General features: G+C 41.5%; 1 protein-coding gene across 1 annotated transcript in view; it reads left to right on the forward strand.

The window, feature by feature from the left end:
* LOC111234095 (neural-cadherin-like) overlaps positions 1-13,155 on the forward strand; it is a 134,926-nt gene that overhangs the window by 27,675 nt on the left and 94,096 nt on the right. The gene's annotated exons all lie outside the window — the stretch shown is intronic.

The following is a 13,155-nucleotide window of genomic DNA, read 5'->3' on the forward strand; positions in this document are numbered from 1 at the left end:
AATTAAATATATTTTCGTGCAGATATTTTTATGTCGAGACGATTGATTCTCATTCATACTTTAATTTAACAAATCTTTCCCAAAATAAAAGCCTGAATTAATAATTGTATTTGTTATTCTTACTTCTTCCCTGAGGTTCTCTGAAAGGTCCTCCCTCACTTTATTTCTCACTTCTATTTTAGCATGTTGCTCTTTTTTGTTATAATATTGACATCTCTGGATATAGAGATTTAAATTTTAAATTTACTGTAAAAAAATAAAATAAAATCTTCTACTTCTGACCAAAAGCCCCAAGAAATGCAATTTCATGTCTTCATATGTATAAATATAATAAACTATAAATATCTTGAATCATTGTGCGTAAACATCAAAGATGATGCAAGTTATTGCTTTAAAACTCACAATGTTTTTTACCAAACTAAACATAAAAATTTGCTTGACAGTATGATGCTGACCCTGGAGAGAGACTGAACTTCCTGTAAAGAACGACTCCATATGTCGCCCGTGAAGCAGCTTATTACATATATATATTTACAGTTTATTATCATGACAGGCAAGGAAGTCAGGCGACGCCGTGTGAAAATGTTCGAGGTGGTTGGAGTGGATGATTGTGTCCAAAAACATTTTTTTTTTTTTTTTTATCCTTTGACCATGACCGCTCTCCACCTTAACCGTGCATTTTAGTATTCGTTAACCATGACTACGAAGGTCCAGTACACCTGCCTCTCCTCCGAGGGAAAGACAAACGAGCTCTGTGTGTTGTTTAAGTTTTAAGACGTGTTGCTTGAAGAAAATACAGGTGTTATCTAAAGTAAATGAAATGTTTTTTTTTTTAATGAGGTTTCTGGAGCTGAACATAATAAAATAATAATAATTATAAAATAACAGTAATTAAAGTTTAGGTTACGTTAACAAACGTTCCAATAGATCTGAATCTCAGAGCAGTTTAGGTGGGAACTGCATCGATTACACAGCCTGAACAATTAAGCTATTATTGTGTGTGTGTGTGTGTGTGGTGTGTGTGTTGTGTGTGTGTTGTTAGAGAGTGTGTGTTCATGTTTAAAAAGAGTTGAGAAGACACAATTGAGGCGTATTGAAGACACTGAGGGCGTGACAAACATAGTGTTTGTGCCCTCTGTCATGTCAACAAACACACACACACACACACACACAACCACACACACACACACACACACACTCCCGCCCATCAGAACAAGCTCTGCCTGCTGCGACCCCAGGCCTCTCCCGCTCTGTCACCTCTTTCGTTTCCCACCTCGGAGGCCCGCCCCTCTCAGATGTGATTGACAGGTAGGGTTTAAAGGACAGAGCTGTTGACTGAAAACACTGATGGAGGCGGAGGAGGAGGGGCAAGAGCGGGGCAATGAGACAAGCTGCCACACTGAGACACAAACTGAATCTTAATCTGAAGCAGGAGGGAGAGACGGACACACTCTTCTTCTGTGTTTTTCTGAAGTGTTGATCCATCAGAAGATATAAAACCATCTCAGTAGTTTCACTTCCTCTCTCAGGCTTCTCTCTCACTCTGACTGCTTTGTTGTGACATCAACAAAGTTGCAGAAGTCCTGACGGCTGGTTTTAAGGCTCAGTTTCTGAATACAGGCTGTGTGGCATTTCTCTGTGGACTGAGGCTTTGATATTTCACAGTAAATTAATATAGAACCTAGACCTGATCTTATAATCACACTACACATGGACAGAGACCTTTACACTGGAGGAGCTTTAAGACATCAGCATTATAAAGTTATAATTCACTTTATATATTTAAGTAATTCACTGTTTTCATTCGTATGAGCAGTAAAAGAGAAGAAGAAAGAAAAAGAAAGAAAGAAAAAAGAAGAAAGAAAGAAAAAGAAAGAAAGAAAAGACGAACGAACGTTTTTCGGAGCTAAAAAACACACTTCCTGTTACTGGATTTCACCTTCCTGACACAAGTTTCATAGTGATCATATCTCACACATGTAAAGGGAGAAGCACATAAGACGTCACATCCGTGTCTCAACAACGGGTTGAAGGAAAACTAAAGCTACTTCACTGTCTGAGACGAGGAGTGTTTCAGGAGCGACACTGTTCATCAACCTGCTGTGATTCACATCATCTGCCCCAGAAAAGCAGCAGTTGATCATATTTCACATCACTTACACTGATGTCAGTGTTGTGTGTGTGTGTTGTGTGTGTGTGTGTGTGTGGTGTGTGAATGTAAATTCCCAGACAGGCTGTTGTATTACATGTTTGTATTTAGCGAACACGACCAACATCATTGGTACATCGGATTCGTTACTTAATATCACGTCACAGGCCTGCCGTGCCCGTCTCGTTCAATAAATCTGTTCTGTCAGAACGTTAATCGCTGCTCATATTGGACACCACACACAACACACACAGAGCACACGCGCACACCGCACACTCGACCACACACAGGCACACACACACGACACACACACACACACACACACAGACCACAACACACGCTCCACACATGCAACACACACACAGCAGGCGAGTGCGGGCAGCATGGCTTGGACACACAAGAACTACACACACACAGTGCGTTTATGTCTGCATGGAGTATGAACCACAGCCTGGTGTTACAGACTGGCATCAGTGACAGGAGACTCCGCTGTTCGACGATCATCTCGGCTTGTTGGGAGCAGGATGTTGTCATGCTGTCTGGCTAGAAACCTTTGGTTGGTGAACGAGACACATGACAGACTGTCTCGTTCGTGCTTGGTGGTCCGGCACAATAGAGGTGAGTTCGAAGTCAATGCCAGCCCCCACGTCCACCCCTCGCTCCCCCACCAGCCCCGGATTACCAACATCAGACATGTGGTTATGTACGACCGCTCATCTGGGTCATCAAACCTATTCAGATTAACAGTTTAATGAAAGTGAACGATCGGGTTTCATTTTTCGCGTGATTTAACACACAACCAGTCCGTCAGTGACGGACGACACGACTCAGACCTCATTCATCATTGTTTCCTGCAGGGTTCAGACCGACCTTGTTCTGTCTGGAAATTTTAAAGACCAGGAGAGCAGCTTCAGTGTTGTACACAAGGTTTCAGAGACATGACACCTGTCCAACAGCAGATGGACGTGAACACGAGTCTCCTGTCAGAGAGTGTAACAGGCTGTGGTTCAATCCAGCAGATAAACACTGTGTGTGTGTGTGTGTGTGTGTGTGTGTNCGGTCTGAACCTGCAGGAACATGATGATGAGGTCTGCGTCGTGTCGTCGTCACTGACGACTGTTTGTGTTAATCACCAAAATGAAACCGATCATCACTTTCATTAAACTGTTAATCTGATAGTTTGATGACCAGATGAGCGTCGTACATAACCACATGTCTGAGTTGGTAATCCGGGGGTGGTGGGGGGGAGGGGGGTGGGGGTGGGGGGCTGGGTGTTCGAATCCCTGTGTGAGCCCAGGAGAGGCAGCCTTCAGTGTTGTACAACAAGGTTTCAGAGAACATTGAGAAACATCCCTGTCCAACAGCGAGATGGACGTGAACACGAGTCCTCCTGTCAGAGAGTGTAACAGGCTGTGGTTCAATTCAGCAGATAAAACACTGTGTGTGTTAGTGTGTGTGTTGTGTGTGTGTGTGTGTGTGTGTGTGTGTGGCTGTGTGTGTGTGTGTGTGTGTGTGTTGTGTGTGTGTGCGTGTGCGTGTGTGCGTGTGTGTGTGTTGTGTGTGTGTGTGGTCCATATGAGCAGGATTACATGTACAGGACCAGATTATTGAAGAGAGCAGCAGCTGTGAGTGAATTAGTAACGAATCCGATGTACATGATGTGTGTGTTCGGTAAATACAACATGTAATACAACAGCCTGTCTGGGAATTTACATTCACACACACACACACACACACACACACACTGACATCAGTGTGAGTGGATGTGAATATGATCAAACTGCTGCTTTTCTGGGGCAGATGATGTGAATCACAGCAGGTTGATGAACAGTGTCGCTCCTGAACACTCCTCGTCTCAGACAGTGAAGTAGCTTTAGTTTCCTTCAACCCGTTGAGACCGGATGTGACGTCTATGTGCTTCTCCCTTTACATGTGTGAGATATGATCACTATGAAACTTGTGTCAGGAAGGTGAAATCCAGTAACAGGAAGTGTGTTTTTTAGCTCCGAAAAACGTTCGTTCGTCTTTTCTTTCTTTCTTTTTCTTTCTTTCTTTCTTTTTCTTTCTTTCTTTCTTTCTTTCTTTCTTTCTTTCTTTTACTGCTCATACGAATGAAAAACAGTGAATTTACTTAAATATATAAAGTGAATTATAACTTTATAATGCTGATGTCTTAAAGCTCCTCCAGTGTAAAGGTCTCTGTCCATGTGTAGTGTGATTATAGATCAGGTCTAGGTTCTATATTAATACTGTGAAAGTATCAAAGCCTCAGTCCACAGAGAAATGCACACAGCCTGTATTCAGAAACTGAGCCTTAAAACCAGCCGTCAGGACTTCTGGAACTTTGTGATGTCACAACAAAGCAGTCAGAGTGAGAGAGAAGCCTGAGAGAGGAGATGTGAAACTACTGAGATGGTTTTTATATCTTCTGATGGATCAACACTTCAGATAAAACACAGAAGAAGAGTGTGTCCGTCTCTCCCTCTCTCAGATTAAGATTCAGTTTGTGTCTCAGTGTGGCAGCTTGTCTCATTGCCCCGCTCTGCCCCCTCCTCCCTCCGCCTCCATCAGTGTTTTCAGTCAACAGCTCTGTCCTTTAACCCTACCTGTCAATCACATCTGAGAGGGGGCGGGGCCTCCGAGGTGGGAAACGAAAGAGGTGACAGAGCGGGAGAGGCCTGGGGTCGCAGCAGGCAGAGCTTGTTCTGATGGCGGGAGGTGTGTGTGTGTGTGTGTGTGTGTGTGTGTGTGTGTGTGTCTTTGTTGACATGACAGAGGGCACAAACACTATGTTTGTCACGCCCTCAGTGTCTTCAATACGCCTCATTGTGTCTCTCACTCTTTTAAACATGAACACACACTCTCTAACACACACACACACACACACACACACACACACACACACACAATAATAGCTTAATTGTTCAGGCTGTGTAATCGATGCAGTTCCCACCTAAACTGCTCTGAGATTCAGATCTATTGGAACGTTTGTTAACGTAACCTAAACTTTAATTACTGTTATTTTTATAATTATTATTATTTTATTATGTTCAGCTCCAGAAACCTAATTAAAAAAAAACATTTCATTTACTTTAGATAACACCTGTATTTTCTTCAAGCAACACGTCTTAAACTTAAACAACACAGAGCTCGTTTGTCTTTCCCTCGGAGGAGAGGCAGGTGTACTGGACCTTCGTAGTCATGGTTACGATACTAAATGCACGGTTAAGGTGGAGAGCGGTCATGGTCAAAGGATAAAAAAAAAAAAAAAATGTTTTTGGACACAATCATCCACTCCAACCACCTCTGAACATTTCACACGGCGTCGCCTGACTTCCTGCTGTCATGATAATAAACTGTAAATATATGATATGTAATAAGCTGCTTCACGGGCGACATATGGAGTCGTTCTTTACAGGAAGTCAGTCTCTCTCCAGGGTCAGCATCATACTGTCAAGCAAATTTTTATGTTTAGTTTGGTAAAAACATTGTGAGTTTTAAAGCAATAACTTGCATCATCTTTGATGTTTACGCACAATGATTCAAGATATTTATAGTTTATTATATTTATACATATGAAGACATGAAATTGCATTTCTTGGGGCTTTGGTCAGAAGTAGAAGATTTTATTTTATTTTTTTACAGTAAATTTAAAATTTAAATCTCTATATCCAAAGAATGTCAATATATAACAAAAAGAGCAACACGCTAAAATAAAGTGAGAAATAAAGTGAGGGAGACCTTTCAGAGAACCTCAGGAAGAAGTAAGAATAAAATAAATTAATTAATCAGGCTTTTATTTTGGAAGATTTGTTAAATTAAAGTATGAAATCATCGTCCTCAGACAATAAAATATCTGCAGAAAATATATTTAATTTATATAAATATATATAAATATCAGTGAACAGTGTTTGTCACTTTTTATCAGCTGTTCATCAAACAAAACTTTATCATCCACTCGAACTGAAAAGAGAAACAAAAGTGACGATGATGCTTCAAAATATTATATTATATATATGTACTGTTATACTATGATACTATGGTAGACACGTGAAGTGACTTTGTGCTGATGTGACCTCAGGAATTGAACCCTCACCCCCAGCCTTTCCTCTGTAATCTCTTCATATCACCTCCCTGTGTGACGCCGTTTGGCTTTTGGCCCTTCACTGGTTGATTGACACGTAGAGGGCGGGGCTTCAGCTGCCCTCTGACCTATAGCAGAGCTCAGTGCGCGTCAGGAGGGATGAGTGACAGCCATCAGAGCAGCGGCTTGAAATCTGTTTCTCTCTGTAACTTTTACTCTCGTCAGAGTCTCGACTTTAAAATGTAGACTTTATGTTTCCATCAGTTCATTTTAAACTGAAGCTGCTGGAGAAAAAAAAGCTCGTTAAGAATTCATCAGGCCTGATTGTGTTTTTACTGTCGGCTCATGTTGCTGTCGTTTCAACAAAGTGCAGACAACAAACACTTTCAATCCCTTTAATCCAGAGGGAAGAGTGAAACTCCAAACAATGGAGGTAAAATTAGTTTTATATAGATATATTATATAACTTTATATATGTAAATATATAGATATAGATGTGTGTGTGTGTGTGTGTGTGTGTGTCATTATATATAATGTAAATATATATCAGCATCATAAGCACACAGCAAACAATATTTACCTGATACCAACAGAGTAGAAGAGAGTGTGTAACTTTTATAATCTGGTGAATAATTATTACTGACAACAAGTGTGTCCTTCATCAGACACATATGTTTGTTTTACAATGAAGAATAAATGTGTGACAGCCTTTACAGTCAACACCAGGTCAAAATTATCATATTTAAAAAAGAAGCAATATTTATTTATTAATATTTAAGTAAACTCACAGGAGATGTGAAACAACAGTTATGTATTATGATGTTTTATATCAGTTTGATTTGTTGGTTTATTTTGTCATTTATTTGTTTACACCATCACAAGTAGTTCCAGCTGGACCGGTTACTGTACTGTTGCTAGGCAACACATAAACATTGTCCTGACCTGCACAGTGCACACTAGCTTGCTACTGTGTCTCCTCGTTCCCTCAGGTGTTCCTGAAGTGTCCACCGTCTCCCATCATCCTCTCCTGACAACCTCATTTAGTTCATGTTATTTCTGCAAATATTTTCATCTTTGTTTGTTACAATCTCAGATCGATAACGACGTTAATGTGACGCTGATTAACGGTTAATAGAACAGCTGTGAAGAGGAGTGATACATAAATATATATATATATATATATATATATATATTACTTGAATGAAAACAAAGGATCAATTACATAAAATGCTGCCTATATAACTTGACCCGAGCGTTTCCACTTCATTATTGCTTCTTAATAAAAGTATTAATATCAGCGTGTATCAGAGAACATATTCACAGATACCATATATCTGTGATAGGCCCATAAACCAGTCGAGCTGTAGTCGAAAGTCCCAGTGCTGTTATTCTCTATATCAGCACTCATGGAATGACTCTCGTCCAATCAGATTGCTTGGTCGGAGCTAACTGTTGTATAAATATATGTATGAATATATATAGATGTATATATATGTATACCATACCAGCTGCTGTTCTCAGGAAACTTCAACCCAGATTCTCTGCTCCACTTCCTGTTTCCCTCGTTCATAATTTAGATGAAACAATGTTGGAAGCGTCTGTTTCTGTTTCTGCCTCCGTCACCGTCTCCACTCTGACAAAGCTCCACACGTATGTTCACTTCTTTTTAATTGCGTTTCCCTGACAACCCTGTGTTCAGGCCTGTTTCACTTTGCTGTGATCCCCCTCTGGGTGTTAATAAACACTCACGCACACACACACACACACACACATGCACACACACACACACACACACACACACACACACACACACACACACACACACACACTCTCTTCCCTGGCAGTTTAATTAAATCCATTAAAAGCCTTGTAGGCGCCGGGCGGCTGGGATCAATCCTCACCTGAATGGCTGCTGACTAATTGTTCTGTTAACGGAGGGTTAACGGACAGATCAAAGGCTCCGGCGGTGTAATTAGCAGAAGGGAGAGAGAGACGGAGAGAGCGAATTAATGAGAAACAAAGGATGCTGGGAGATTTCTCGCTGGAATGTTAAATTAGAAGAAAGACAGATTTTGTTACGGGCTGTAAAGACGACTTAAGACTACATATCCCATCATCCCTGTTGCTTCCTGCCCCCAACCCACCCCCCAACTCCTACCTGAAGGGGAGACACATGTTGAAGTGAAATAGGAGAGGAGACAAGGAGAGAGGAGGGGAGAGATGGAGGAAACAAGGAGAGGAGAGAACAGGAAAGGAAACAAGAGAGGAGAAGAGGAGAGGAAACAAGGAGAGGAGAGAGGAAACAAGGAGAGGGGTGAAGAGGAGAGGAGACAAGGAGAAGAGGAGAAGAGAGAAGGAGAGAGAAGAGGAGAGGAGAGAAAGAAGTGAATATGATGAAGTGAGGAGGAGCAAGAGAGGGAAGAAGGTAAAGGCGGGAAAATGAAGGAGGAGGAAGGAGAAGAGGATGATGGAGAACAAGGAGGAGGAAAGATGGAGAGAAGAGGAGGTGAAAGAGGGAGGAGTGAAAAAAAGAGTGAAGAAGAACCAGAATATAAAGAAGCAGAACAAAGAAAGTGTGTGTGTGTGTGTGTGTGTGTGTGTGTGTGTGTGTGTGTGTGTGTGTGTGTGTGTGTGTGTGTTTTATACATCACAGCCTTAGGGTTGCTGCAACTTTTAGCGCCGATGTCCATCCGGCCTCGATTACAGCAGAGCCCGGCAGGCTTGCATCACACACACACACACACACACACACACACACACGGCCTGCAGCCTCTTCCTGTGTGTGTGTGTGTGTGGTTTGCCTGCCGGCACTCCTCTCTGATCGGAGGAGGTTTTACAACATTTAGCGTTTCACCTCCTCCTCTCACGTTCTTCTCCTCCTCCTCATCCTCCTCTTTTTTATCTGCCATCTTCTCCTCCTCCTCCTCATCCTCCTCCTCCATCTTCTTCTCCTCTTCAGGTCTCATTCTGTCACTTCCTGTCTTCATCTTCTGCTCCATCTTTTCTCTCCTCCTCTCCTCCTCAACATGCCATCTCTCATTCTCATCTCCTCTCCTCTGCCTTCTTTTTCTTCTTCTCTTCATCATTCTTTGTCCTCCCTTCATCCCCCTCTTTTTCTTTCCTCTCCTCCTCTCATTTCCCCTCTTCTCTCTTCACCCCCCTCTTCTTTCTCTCTTCACTTCATCACATCTCTCTCTCTCTTTCCTGCTTCTCCTGTTTTCTCTTCTCTTTTTTTTCTGCCTTTCATCTCCTCTTTTTTCTTTTTTACTTTTGTACTCATTCCCATTCCTTTCATATTTTCCTCTCCTTGCCTCCTTGTCTCCTTACTTTCCTCCTCTTCATCCTCTCATCTATTTGGCCTCCTCCTCTTCCTCCTCCTCCTCCCTCTCTTCCTTTTCCTCCGTCATAGTTGGATCTTTTTCATCACGTTACATCTGTGATTCTTCTTCTCTGGTGATCTGTAGATCATGTGGATGTTTCCTGATCTGACCGTGGAGCTGTAAATCGTGAGAAGAAGACCCCCCCCCCCCCCCCCCCCCCCCCCCCTCTATNCTGCTCCTCTCTGACAGACTCGACTCTCCTCTGTGGGATTTTGAGTTTCTTATTAAGCGACACTCCTCGGGACCTTCAGGCTTCATTATGGACGAGCGGCGTCTCCTCTGAGCTCGGCTCCATTAGATGATCCTCCGTCTGTCATCGGAGTCGCTCTGTCTCTTCCTCTGGGCTCTCTCCGTCTCCTCTGTCACATCCTGGTGTTATCTTTATCACTCTGTCTGATCCCGCTCTCTCTCTCTCTCTCCATTTGTCCTCCTCCCCGGCGGTTTTCTGTCTCCGTCTATCCCTCCTTCTGATGCACTCGTCTCTCATATTGCAGCAGCTGCTCTTCTCTTCTTCTCTCCATCATTTAATTAACCAGGACCGACTCCAGCCCTCTTGGGGTCCTAAAAGTAGAACCCCCCCCCTCCTCCCAAATCATCCCCACTGCTTAAAATCAACTTAGCAGTGAAACCTTTTTTAGAAATGACTTTTAAATCACTGCAGAGATGGAGAAGCTGATGTTTGAATCAGCATTTACATAACTTACAGTAGAAGATGTGATTCATCTGGAGGGAAATATTATGGCTGACTTTTTTTTTTTTTTTTTTGCTACTTAACAAAACTTCTCTGCAGCAGCGAGGAAACCAAAATCTTCTTAAAGTTCCTCCAGACATGTTTTAAACTCTGTAAAAATCCTCTGCTGTAATTCACATTTAGTTTAACATGATTTTCACACATAAAAAATTGGTTCTGAAGCTCATCTGCTCTTACTTCCTGGATCAGGCCTTGAGCAACGCCCACCACCTGCTGGCTCCAAGTGGACAGGTGAAGAGCAGAGAGTATGAAGATGGTGAGAGGAGGAAACATCAGAGAGACTCAGCCACGTGTTTGAGCCTCAGTCAGACCCAGACTCAGAGGAGGAGTCTGTTGAGACCAGAACCAGAGACTAGCAGACGGATCAGAACCGTTAGCGTAGTTAGCATCTTTTCAGAATGGTTAGCATAGTTAGCATCTCCTCTGGATGGTAAGTGTGGTTAGCATCTTTCATTTGTTTACATTAGCTTGTAAACGGCAGTGGCTGACACAGTGTTAGTGGCTGTGCTAATGCTCTATTGGAAATCAATTGTTTAACCTTGTGAACGTCCATATGATGTTTTTATATAATACAGACATATGAACTGCAGTGAACCTTGTCAGTACAGAGAGAGAGTGGTAGCATTAGCACCACCGCTAACACTGTGTCAACCACTGCCAGTTACAAGCTAACAAACAACAGAAACAGATAAAAGATGCTAACTATGCTAACGGTTCTGACTCCTTCAATCATGTGACACCACTCATTGATCAAAGCAGAGTTTAAAACAACTTTAAAAACCAGAGACTGTGGATAAAAACCAAATGAAAATACGATAAACTTTATTGATTACCACAGGAAAACAGAGATGACACAGCATCAAAAGAAAGTAAAATAAAAGATACAGGAAGTAACTCAGTAAGAACAACAAACCTGAAGAGCAGCTACTACAACATATGACATGGTAAATAAAAATAAAATGTCTATTAAAACACAAATAATCTCAATAAAAAGATTGAGAAACAAATAGAAAATAGTTGTGTGAGTGTTCAGAAGGTTTCTGCTGCTTCTCTGCATCAGAGTCCGGAAGTTGACCCCGACGTTTCGTCCTCGGTCTCCTGAGGCTCCGAGTGTCGTTACACACATCGGCAGCCGGTCGAGTTCAGACGCAGGTTTTTGAGTCTCTGGATTCAGGAGCTGAATCCACAGAGGAGGAAGTCTCCTGCACACAGACTGAAATATAGATGATCCATCTGAGTGTTCAGAGGATCCTCTCACCGAGAGAAACCCGGTCAGAGCAAAGAGCTTCACAGACCGCGGTGAAGAGTGTGGCCAAAAGTAAACGAACACAGAAATGACATAAAGACGCAGCACACAAAACATTAAACACAGACCAAACTTAACACACTAAGTCACACTAAACCAGATAACATTACAAAATCAATCTGAAAACCTAAATAAAATATTAAAGAACTAAATAAGAAACTAAGAAAAAACAAAGGCAAAATAAATCAAATCCTGCATTACGTAAAAAAAGTTTTCTCGACACAATCGCAACCAGCCCTCTACTTCAATAAACCTGTCCCGTTTTTGTGACAAATCCTTTCAAAGTAAAGTAACGCTAAATAAACGGTTAAATTGATCAATATTCATAATATTATTCCACATCTGCTGCTTTAAAAAATATTTTTCCTGATCTAAATAATCAAATTTATAATACAATTATACGGACAGTGTAGTTTCCTAGTGAAGCAGATGAGCTTGTGTGTGGAAGTAATTGTGTATTTTATGACTGAAGTGTGAAACTTTCTCCAGTGTTTCTATAAACCAGGAAGTTTATTCTCTTTGTGTAAAATAGTGTAAAAACGCGTGGAGCTTTAATTCTTTGACTTGGAGCTTTCCCTTGTGCTGTGTGTCTGTCCTGAGAGTGAGTAAATATGAGAGAGCACACACACACACACACACACACACTGTGATGTGTGCCATCAGTGGAGATGAGTCAGGCGTTAACATTTCCTTGACTGTCTCTTTGATGTGAGTCATTTTCTCTCTGCTGTTGAGTCCAACAGGAGCAGAGAGAAAGATCAACTGAGACATAATGAGAACACTGTTTGTCAAGTGGAAAAACCTCATATCTCCAACTTTGGTCATTTTCAGGCTTTTCACTTCAGTTTAAGAGCGGGACGAGAAACCGCTCAAAGTCGAATTTAAAGCTCCATATTTTACACTTTGAAGTCTTGATCCATAATTATATATATTTGTGGTAAAACACTCAGAGAAACCAAATCCTGCAAGGTTTGGATGGTGGGTCCAGGTGGGCGGGGCTTGGTGACTGCTTTGTTGTGACATCACAAAGTTCCAGAAGTCCTGACGGCTGGTTTTAAGGCTCAGTTTCTGAATACAGGCTGTGTGCATTTCTCTGTGGACTGAGGCTTTGATACTTTCACAGTATTAATATAGAACTTAGACCTGATCTATAATCACACTACACATGGACAGAGACCTTTACACTGGTTTTATGAATCTGAAAACAATAATTTACATTTACAGATCCTTTAAATCTGGTCATTAAAGAATTGTGACCAGGATATAGACATTTTAAAGTGTCAAAATCAACTGATAAGAGCTCATTAAAGTTGATATTTTGTAGGTAGCTCATCTTTTTTAAGATGAAATTTAGTTTTCAGTAATTTATTAGTATTTATAAAAAATATTATTATTAGTTTTTGAGTCGAATGTGACACCTGAGTTCATTGACACCCTTTTATTTTCAACTACATACAGCAGACTGATCAGTGCTTTAGAATTAAA

This window comes from Seriola dumerili, unplaced genomic scaffold (genome assembly GCF_002260705.1).
Source record: "Seriola dumerili isolate Sdu_G_001 unplaced genomic scaffold, Sdu_1.0 BDQW01000435.1, whole genome shotgun sequence".
In the NCBI taxonomy this organism is placed as follows: Eukaryota; Metazoa; Chordata; class Actinopteri; order Carangiformes; family Carangidae; genus Seriola; species Seriola dumerili.